Consider the following 10,350-nt stretch of genomic DNA (forward strand, 5'->3'; position numbering starts at 1 on the left):
GTGGTCATGAAAGAGCTCCCGTAGAAAAGACTTAAGCAGTTTAAGCACTTTGACCGTTTTTTGGTTTGTTTGTTTTCTTGGTTAAATATTTAAACACAGAAATTGAACAATGCTTTCCTTTGTTAAAATGAAACTTCATGCAAAAAGTCTAATTTTTGTTATTCAGAAAGTCTGCTGTTGATGCCATATTTGTCACGGTGGGCAGCTAAAGTCCCCGGTAGGTGGAAGTCATCAACGTATCCACCCAGAGATGTTGTTGTGAGGTTGTGTTATTTAAATTGTGGAATATTGAGGATTTATCAGCTGGATAAAGACTGGGATGTCACTGGACGATGCATTTAAGAGGTTGCTACTGGACGTTTTGTACAGTTGTGCTGTTGTTATCATTCGCCTCCATTAGCTTGTAGCACCAAGTAACAAGCATGAGGCCTGAAGTCCTGCAGAAAGAGAGAAAAAACAACAACATTCCATTAAATCAAGACATCTAACAACAAGCTCTTGAAATTTTGGGGGGTACAAAATATCTTGAAAGTAATTGTGAACCATCCGTCGTCCATGCGTCTTCCTACTGCACGTGGATATTCTCTCTTTCTCTTTTCTGCTCTGCTTGTATTTACGGTGCATCTCCAGAGGAGAGGTCGTCTGTGGCGCAGGGCCACTGAGCAGCCTCGGTATTTGATGGAGAAATAACAGCCTGTGGCGATCCGATCTGATCTGTACAGCACCTGGAAACTTAAGCTGCCTCTTTGTGATGGAAAAATGCCACAAAATGCCGGCACATTTTATACTCCGTTTCATCTCGCTGTACTAAACCGTATACAGCGTTTTCAAACGTGATATCTGATAGGACTTGTTTTTGTAGGCCAGCCGGGGAGTTAGCAAATTTAAATATATTATGCTAGCATGTTCTACAGTTCGAACTTACTAGGTGCTGTTCTGGCTCTGGCTCACCAGCGATGGTCCACCTAACATCAACCAGCAGTTACTGGTTAGTAAGAGTGTAAGAAGGCAGGAGGAGCACCAGTTTCAAAGATGGAGTGGACGATCTCGAGTGGACGTCTTTGTAGAGAAAGCAGGATGATGGTAAAAGACAGCAACTACACCTGCAGGTAATGCACTGGTGAGACTGGGCTCCGTCCTGTGACGCTCCGTCCTGTTACGCTCCGTCCTGTGACGCTCTGTGACGCTCCGTCCTGTAACGCTCCGTCCTGTTATGCTCCGTCCTGTTAGGCTCCGTCCTGTAACACGAGTGAGCTTGCTAGCTTCTAGCTGGAACTGTTGCAAGAAACTATCTGAAATTTTTTTTTTTTTTTAAAGCAGCCACCACTTAAGCTCGCCATCACGGTCTTGACTTGGTGGAGGAACTCTGACAACAGAAAAACTTGTCTGCTACTGAGACGTCGTCGTCGTTTGACCACACATGGACTTGTTAAACAGATGAGTTTGTCTTTATTCTAACTGCAAGGAGTGGGAGACAAAAGGTCAATATTGGTCTTCCATGTGAGAGAGGAGACCAATTCTGACGGCGCATCCAGAACGCCACCGGGGGGGGTTTGCTGGCTGTCCCGCTGGTGGGAGCTCACGTCTTCTAATATGCCTGCAAATCTTCAAGCGGGTCCTTTAACGGAACCACAGATCTGAAGTTCAACCAACTAAACTGAGTAGCACGACTGCTGCTGTCGCTAGTTGGCGTTCTCCTGCTGTCACGTGCCGGCATTTGGACAACTGACTGGAGGGAGACTTTAGCTGCAACAAGTTCACAACTACTATCAAATGTACAACCTAGAAGTTTCTTTTTCATAAATACATCAGTCTTCCTTTGCCCTCTACTCTAAATACCGTCTCTTGTAATCAAACAAAATATTTTTCAGAAAAGGAATGCAAGAAAACACACAAATATAAAAAGTTAGCACAAGACATTTATTCAAATATCCAGTGCAGTATTAAAAAGTAGAATATACAGACACAAGTACAGCAAGAGCACAGATTGAGAAATTCTTTTGAACAAATTTTCTTTTCACTCTTTGATCAAATAAATCATAATGAGATTATCTGAAAACAACATGTTGAGTTTAAAAGGACGTAGAACTCAACAACATCAGGCTCCAACACTGTGAAATCCACGAGCTCTCCCTCTGCTGCTGCTGGTGATGTTGACCTGTTGAGTCAGGAGGAAGATGATGATGATGATGATGATGATGATGATGAAGGGGCTGGTGTTTATTTAGTCCAGCTCAGACCGGTGGGCCCGGGTCGTCGTCTGGTGGTGTCCCAGTCCAGAGAGCCTCACTTAAGCCTGATGGAGATGATGGATGGCCTCCTGAGCCCCAGAGTCTCTGCACTTCATCAGCAGGGGCAGCCACTACTGCTGACATACACACACACACACACACACACACTCACACACACACAGCGCTTCGAGTTTCTGCACTAAATAACTGCGAAGACTATAGATCTGAGAACTATTGCAAACTGAACTGATTCCATTGAGCTTTATTGTTATTATCTTAAGAAGTTGTGAGTAAATGTGTGTATTTCTACTCTTCAGGGGTGTGTATTTAAGGACAAAGCATATAAGATGATATCAATGTTACTCCCCTCCATTGTGGCTCCTTTACAAATATACACATATTCACAGCCGTGAGTGAGGAAAAATTACCATATGCAACAGAGACGCATGTACAGGAAAAACAATCTAGACAGTGTGTGTGTGTGTGTGTGTGTGTGTGTGTGTGTGTGTGTGTGTGTGTGTGTGTGTGTGTGTGTGTGTGTGAGAACATTTACGGCACATCGGTGGGCTGACACACTAGTAGCATGGATGACCGTCCATCCAGAACGATTCAAGACAAAAACAGTAGAGGACTTAAGAGAAGAGCCTCTCCATGAGAGAAGCTTCAGCTGTAACCCAGCGTGCTGCAGCCCGGGGAGGTGAGCTCGTCAGCCTCCTCACATTCTCTCCCCTCAGACTCTCCTACCCAGCAGTCCGAATCCTGAATGTGAGATTAGAGAATGTATGCAAATGATTAATGGAGGTGTGATGTCATGAGGAGCACATACGGCAGGTGTGTCATTGTCTTAAGGGGTGATGCCGTCCTACACGTGCATGTCTGACACTGCGTCTTTTCCAGGTGTGTATTCCAGGTGTGATGCATTGTGAACTTTACTGCCGTGCAAACATGACAAAGATCCAAGACAGACCGAAATGACCTCATGGATGATTGTGGCTCGTCCTCGTATGCAGGTGAGAGCCTGGGTACGGGGTTGCCCCTGGGAGGGGGAAGCAAGTGGTGGTGCAGCCACACTGCTGGACAGATGCTGCAGCAGCTGGGTGGGAGCCGCCGGATCCAGGACCAGCAGCTCCCTCGCTGGTGTTTGTGTCTGGGCTTGCTAGATCTAAGGGTTAGGGCTCTTAAATTCATAAATCAGTTAAAAAGGTGATGAAATTACACCAAACAGAAATTGAAAGTTAAATCAGAACTTTGTATCTTTGTGCCAAATCTGGCTTACAAGAAAAACAAAGAGGTAGAAAAACAATCACGGTGATGTTATAAGGAAAATAAATCCTTCGTGAAAAAAATGGATGATAAGAGGTTAAAATCGTTGTACTTTTGGACTGGTGCATCTGTTTGTCTCCCTTCAGTTATTTGTCATACATCCATACTATGCTGATGATATACAGGCTCAGAATCAATCTTTTAGCCAGTTTATGAACTGCAGTCTCATCTGTTTATATTGGTACTGGATGTGCACTGTAACGGCAGCGATCGTGTCCCAGTTTAACTGAAGATGAAATGAAATTAAGCCTGGCGCTCCATCTGCTAAATGAAAAGCACCACCACATGAGGCAGCGACGGAGAATCAATAAAAGCTCAAATGAAAACCAGGACGTCAAAGACAAAGAACAACAGGGAGGATATTAATTCAGTCACACAGTGTAAAGAGAGAGAGAGAGAGAGAGAGAGAAGCTGATCGAATTAAAGTAGAGAAGAAGAAAGAAAATTTGGAAAGCAACTAGATTACTGATATCATATTGCTGCCGCCAGGAATGACTGGCGACCAGGTGTGTGTGTGTGTGTGTGTGTGTGTGTCAGTCTGTCCATGTAAAATGATTAAATCTAGAAGTGGACTTGAAGATGGTGGGGGCATTCATCAAAGCAGGTATGTATTGTAAAAAGCTGAAAATGTGTTTGAGTAAATGCGGGTGAATGAAGCTAACGAGAACGTAGCCACGGTCTGTTTGGGTCTGATGACGTTTGCGTCACAGCACCAGTGTTGCTGTTCTGATCCAGTAACAAAAAGATTATTTTGGACCCATTTGCTCAACTAGTTTCAGTTTAAAATTGTCTCTCATAGTTCACTAGAAGAACGTTTGGAACATGAAGTTGTTAGCAACCAACGGTGACATGGAAATTGTCCGAGTGTAAATAATAACAGGAATAATCCCACGCCGGTAGAATTCAGGTACACGACATAACCCACAAGTATAATAATCCAAGAATGATATTTAGAAATCTCACTAAATCTGAGCTAAAACAAACAAACGTAACAAACTGGCGACTCCTTCTCTCCAAATAATTCTACCATGTCTTTTAATGGTGGGACAAAAACTTGACATGAGTTATTTTTCCTTCTCTGGTATGACAGCAGACTTCAGACATGGTTGCTCTCTGCGCAGGACTTTCACTGTTAGCATCCACTGCTAGCGACAAAATGAAAGCTCTCTGGCCACTAAATTCCCACCTACACAAAGTAACAACGTGCCACTAAAACTGAGTGACAGGAGTCGCAGCGCCTCTGACGCCCCTCTGAACCTTTGTGCCAAATTTGGCACCGCTGGGCCATTAAAAGGTGCATAAACTGGAATTAAATCAAAGTAACAATACAGCCAGGCAAGACCAGATTTGGTACAGTGGTCCACCTCCCTGCGCTGAGTGGAGACAATAAATACGCAGCAGCCACTAGGTGGTGCTAGTGCAGAATGCTGTGCTAGCAGCTCACAGATCGCTGATGTATGTTGCAGACTGAGCTCATGTTGGGACAAAGTTCAGTTTCCGTTATAAAGAATTCAAGACACCTTTGGCCAGTTTGCTGGCACTGCTGGCACTGCTGGCACTGCGAGGTAAATCAAGATTCACCAAAACCACAGAAAAACCTCCTCCAAACACACGAGGATCGACACCCTTTCTGCTTTCTGTCTCTGTGCCTGCTGCTGGTTTTCCTGGACTGGCCTGGAGATGCCGCCCCCCCCCCCCCCCCCCCCCTCACTCTCATCACCAAATATTGAACGAGCCTCTACAAACGGTAGCAGTAGTTGTGAGTAGATCCTTGCAGTTGTAGTGAAGTATTACTGCAAGATTGAATCAGTTGGATGAAAGTACACACCCACAGTGCTGTCAGGACACCAGGCTGGCAGCTACGTTTGGAGTGGGATTCTTCATGTCTAATTTCAACAGGAACCGTGTGTTCATACTACAGCTCATTAGACTTTGTGGCTGCTCTTTTGGTGTTCCTACCCGTCAGATCCCACTCTGGGTCATCCTGTCAGGCAAAATAAAAGTCACGCCTGCCACAAAATGGGAGCCCTTAAATTACTTGAACAGCAAAACTCTACCCTGTACTACATCTGAGTGTGGTACATGTACACTACATCAAAAATGCTGGATTACTTTTTGAAGTAAAGTGCTTGAGCAGCCTCTGGAGGCGGTAAAACATCTCTGATAGCAATGAAGCAATAGAATAATTAGTTAATTCAAGTCCATTCAGGGGAAAAAATGAATAAATAGATTTTTCCCCGCCTCGAATGAAAAGTTTAGTTGTTGATCTTTTTAATATTTTAAAAACAGACAAGCTGAAGTTACTCACTGTGTTATAGGCCACATGCCCAATAGCTTTCCAGCGATCGCCACTGTGCACGAACAGTAAAGAAGAGTAACCCACAGAGTGAACAGCCGATGCAGGTCACTAACAGTGCTGATCTGCTGTTGCGCGTCTGTCCGTGCCGGAGAGCGATCCTTCCCGCGGGGCTCCCTCAGGTTCCTGACACATTGTTCCCCGTAAAAAGGGTTTCCTTGAGGGGGGAGCGATCCTGTGAAGCCCCTTAAAGCAAATTAGCATTCGTGATTTTTGGATCATAAATTCACTAAACCAGTTTCACCAGTTTGGAGCTTGTGTTGGAACCCTGAGATTAAAAGTATTTCCTGGAGGAGCAATCTGGGAACACAGTTAATATATACATGTATTTAATAACTGCATATTTATTCCAAATAACTGCATAAACCTGTATTATTAAAATGAAGACTTTGACATTTCCCGTCATGTCTTCAGCCAGCATCACATTTGCACTGTTGTCACAAACATGATTGCTGATACAGTTTTGTATATGTTGATATGAATGTTTATGCATAAATAGCAGTTTTTAAAAGTTAACCCCCCTCATCCGGACCGTTGTTCTTCATTGTTTAAGCCGTTTATGGATTCCATCCAGCGGTGGTCAAACCACTTCTCTGCACGTCTTCACACATCTGGCCGACAAAGTTGATTCTGATCCCGATTCAGATTTTTCGCTGAGAGAAAAAAGAAACAGGGCCTCTAATTGAAATTAAACGCGAACGATTTGAGCAGCTCAGTCAATTTTCTGACAATTAATCGTTAGATAATCTTTGATCATATATGCGGCAGCTGTCATTTTCTCTGAGCGCACAGCGGAAAACTCAGCATATTGTTTGAGTGAGAGAAGGGAAGTCGGCGTTCCCAGAAGGCTCTGGAGGAGAGCAGGAACATGCCGGTCTCTTGGTTGCGTAAGAGGCACCTCTGTGTGCCTCAGGAGAACTCTGTCAATATGACGGAATAAAACTTTTCTCTGTCACACAAACCTTTGGGCAATGTATTTTATGTATTTCATATTGCAGATTGGTATATAGGGAGAGTACACAGGTAGTACTCACTCAGAGTACTGAGGAAGTCTGGGATCATAATGTGCCAGTGAATGCTGCAACGGTGGTAATGTACCCACATGAGTTAATTTTGGATGTTAATGAGGTGATAAATTGGAGGGCTTAAGTGTTATTTTATATCTATGACTTTTTGTAGCAGTGATCCGTTTTTCAAATACATCAACATCACAAACTTTAGTCAAACTGACAACAACAGTTTTCATCGTGGACGTGTATTTGAATCATTCAGCCTCTCGTTGCAGCCATCCGGCACCTGAGAGAGCAGAGCAACGGCACCGCGCAGGCCACGGCATCGACCTCCTGCAGATCCTTTCCTCATTTTTCATTGCATCTGTGATACATCAGGTGACAGTCGCTGAGCCGTTCGATACCTGGCAAGCAATTAAGGGTTATTTAAAGGCTCTTCGGAATCAGCATGTAGCCTGAAGAATAGCCCCGAGAGTTTGGGCCGGCAAGTGTGAGGAACGATGAAGCAGGCCAGAGCATTTTCCAATTTAAAATAAAAAAAACAATAATTTAAATCTTACTTTAAATTGTATATGTTGTTAACTTCCTGCAGCAAACCGTATCTGTAAATCTCAGCCTCCAGAGAGAAGCTTCTACCGTTCAGCAGCAAACAAATGTCTTTGAACTACTTCAGTTCTAAGAGTAATGAGTCACAGGAGGCACCACAAGCACCTCTGAGGCCAAAGCTGTCTGGAAAAAACACAAAGGTTTTATAAATAATCTTTGGAATTATTGTTCATGTTTTTTTTTCCATTTTTCACCCTTTTTTTTAAAAAAAAAACAACCTTTGGGTTTATATCTAAATTGACAGTCTTACTTTGCGAAGCTTTGGGAGGAGGTCTGGTATCCCACTAGAGGGGTACGTCCGACACTGATGTTTATGCACCGTAGGGGGGAGAAAAAAGTGCTTAAGATGAAATTATCCAGCAAATTAGGTAAATTTGTACACAAAGACGGAGACGAATTAACTCGGTTTGTCACAAAACATGACTTTGAAAAAAAATCTGCTCATTTTTATTGCCAGTTAAATCAAGTAAAGTTGAATACGTAAAGAAGGGGGAGAGAGAGGGAGCGAGGACAACAAAGAGAAGAGTAAAGCGCTTCATTACAAAAACACGTCACCAGAAAACTTTGACAGCTTCCAACACAGTGTGACCTGAATGAGCCCTCGTTCCAAGAGCAGCAGATTTAGTTTGAGCTCCAGGAACTAAGCGGACTCTTAAGACCGCCGCAGTCATGGAAAAGCATTCGAGTAATTCACTTAAAAGTATTAATGCCCCGATGAAACAATGGGATAAAAAGCACAGCACTCAACTTGACGTGAAGTAAAACAAATAGAAAATCATCGTGTGAAATCAAATTGCAGCAAAAAAAACCAAACAGTCGATTTAATAATGATTGGCATAACCAGCAGTATAGCAGCATTACAGCGTGAATCAACGCAAGGATAAACCTCAGTGCTGGATGGAAGCTGGTGTGTATCTAATGACCACAGGCATGCAGGCATCAGACGACCAGGGGCTGCTGACTTCCTCCTCGCTGCTTCTCATGGTCAATGCTGCTTTCAATCAAGAGTATCAGCGTTCGGCTCATCTCAGCGGGACAAATCCCTGCCGCTGAGTTTTGTGAAACTGTTGATGGTCCGATAATTATGGAGGGAAAAGACAGTAACACGTTTAAATGCACGCCACTCCACACAAAGTACTGCTCGAGCTGGAGCCTCATAAATTAAAGGTGCCATGTGTAAGAAATAGGCCTCCACCGCCAAACCACCGACTCACTTCGAATTCCATACACTTGGAACTATCAGTTAAAAAAATAAAAAGCCAAGAATACAACAACAAAAAAAGCCAGGCTTTCTCATCACGTTCACATTCTGGTATGAGCCTGTAGTTTTGCTACATTGTCGTTAGCTTAGCTTTTTTTTTTTTTTTAGCAACATTTACACAAGAAAAGTCACAGGAAATCCTGTTTTTCGGTTCGTTTAGAGATCATACATGAGACTATTTAAGATATCAAATTGCTATTAGGTGGCATTATTTCATCATCACCTTCAATTGAATGACTCACTGATGGGCCTTGAGGTGCTATTTGGAATTGCCAGACAGGACGGAGCGGCGCTAGCTGGTTGGCATGCTAACTTCAGAGGTAAACTTCTAGTTACCGGCCTTTTATTTTGCCACGTTTTATTACATTACAGACTCATTTCTGCATGGTTCTCCTCATGTTTTAGTGTCTGTTTTGTGCAGTGTCTTCATTTTGAAAGTGGTTAAACAAATAAATAAAGTGCTATAACTTGTGGTTACTAGTTTCTATTTTGGTGTCCGTCCAGCGCCTACAGATAGACCTGATTACTTCTTGACTTAGCTGGAAGACCTCGTGGTTGCGAGGGTATGCTGAAGTCACGAGGACATTGGAGTGTTAATATTTAGACTTCTATTGGCCTCGGGACTGAAATGTGACGGTACGTGCTAGGCTGTGGGAGCGTGTGTGGCTCATCTCTCGGCTGCCGACTCCTGTGGTTAATCTAACTGAGATGTAAACGTGATGAAGCTGATTCATACTCGACCACATGACAAAGTTTTCTGTATGTAAACAGTATTAAAAAATTAAAAACCAAAAGATTTGCGGCTCAGTGACTGAGCAGCAGCACCTGCGGGGACCAAACTGCTCTCCAAAGACAAATATTAGTTGTGAACTTAAAACACTACATTGACTAAAGAGTGAAATCTGAGCGGGCCGAGAATGTCTGCAGCGCTGCGTTTCCATGTTTGCTCTCAGATCCTGGTAAGCAGCTGTTATCCATATTGTTGTCCAGGCTCTCTGCTCTGGGCTGCCCGTGTCACAACTCTTGTCAGATGTTGTGCAACACTCTGCTGCAGATGGCAGAGACACGCATCCCGAGCAGAGACCCTCTCAATGAAGATTTATGCGTTCAGAATAAACACGAGGACACAATCGCTGTTAGATCAGGGTTTTTTTCCCCTCTCTCTCTCTCTCTGTCTCTCCGTGTTCGTCTACGGGGAGATTTACTGCTGCCTGTGCAGCTCCACGACAGCAGAGAGCTGCTAGCTTATGTTTTCATCACAGGCAGGAAGGAAGGAGGAAATTGAACGAGGTGAGCAGTGAGCATTATGTGAATGAACAAAATAATTGTATTAGTGATGAGAGGAAGGAGGGGAAGAAAAAAGACACGAGGCTCTTCAACGGAACATTCTTAAAAAGAAAAACATGCTGCAACTCCACAGAATGTCAAAACAATGAAGAATATGTATGAATTTTGGAAAAAAAAAATTGGAAATACAATTCAGAAGAAGACTCCAGTGTCAGGATTTTAAAGATGCAAATTCAGCAAAAATTTCAAACAGAAACCAAGTGAAAATAGGTGCAG

The sequence above is a fragment of the Aulostomus chinensis genome, chromosome 8 (assembly GCF_037954235.1).
Source record: "Aulostomus chinensis isolate RoL2024-O1b breed Wild chromosome 8, RoL_Achi_v1.0, whole genome shotgun sequence".
NCBI lineage: Eukaryota > Metazoa > Chordata > Actinopteri > Syngnathiformes > Aulostomidae > Aulostomus > Aulostomus chinensis.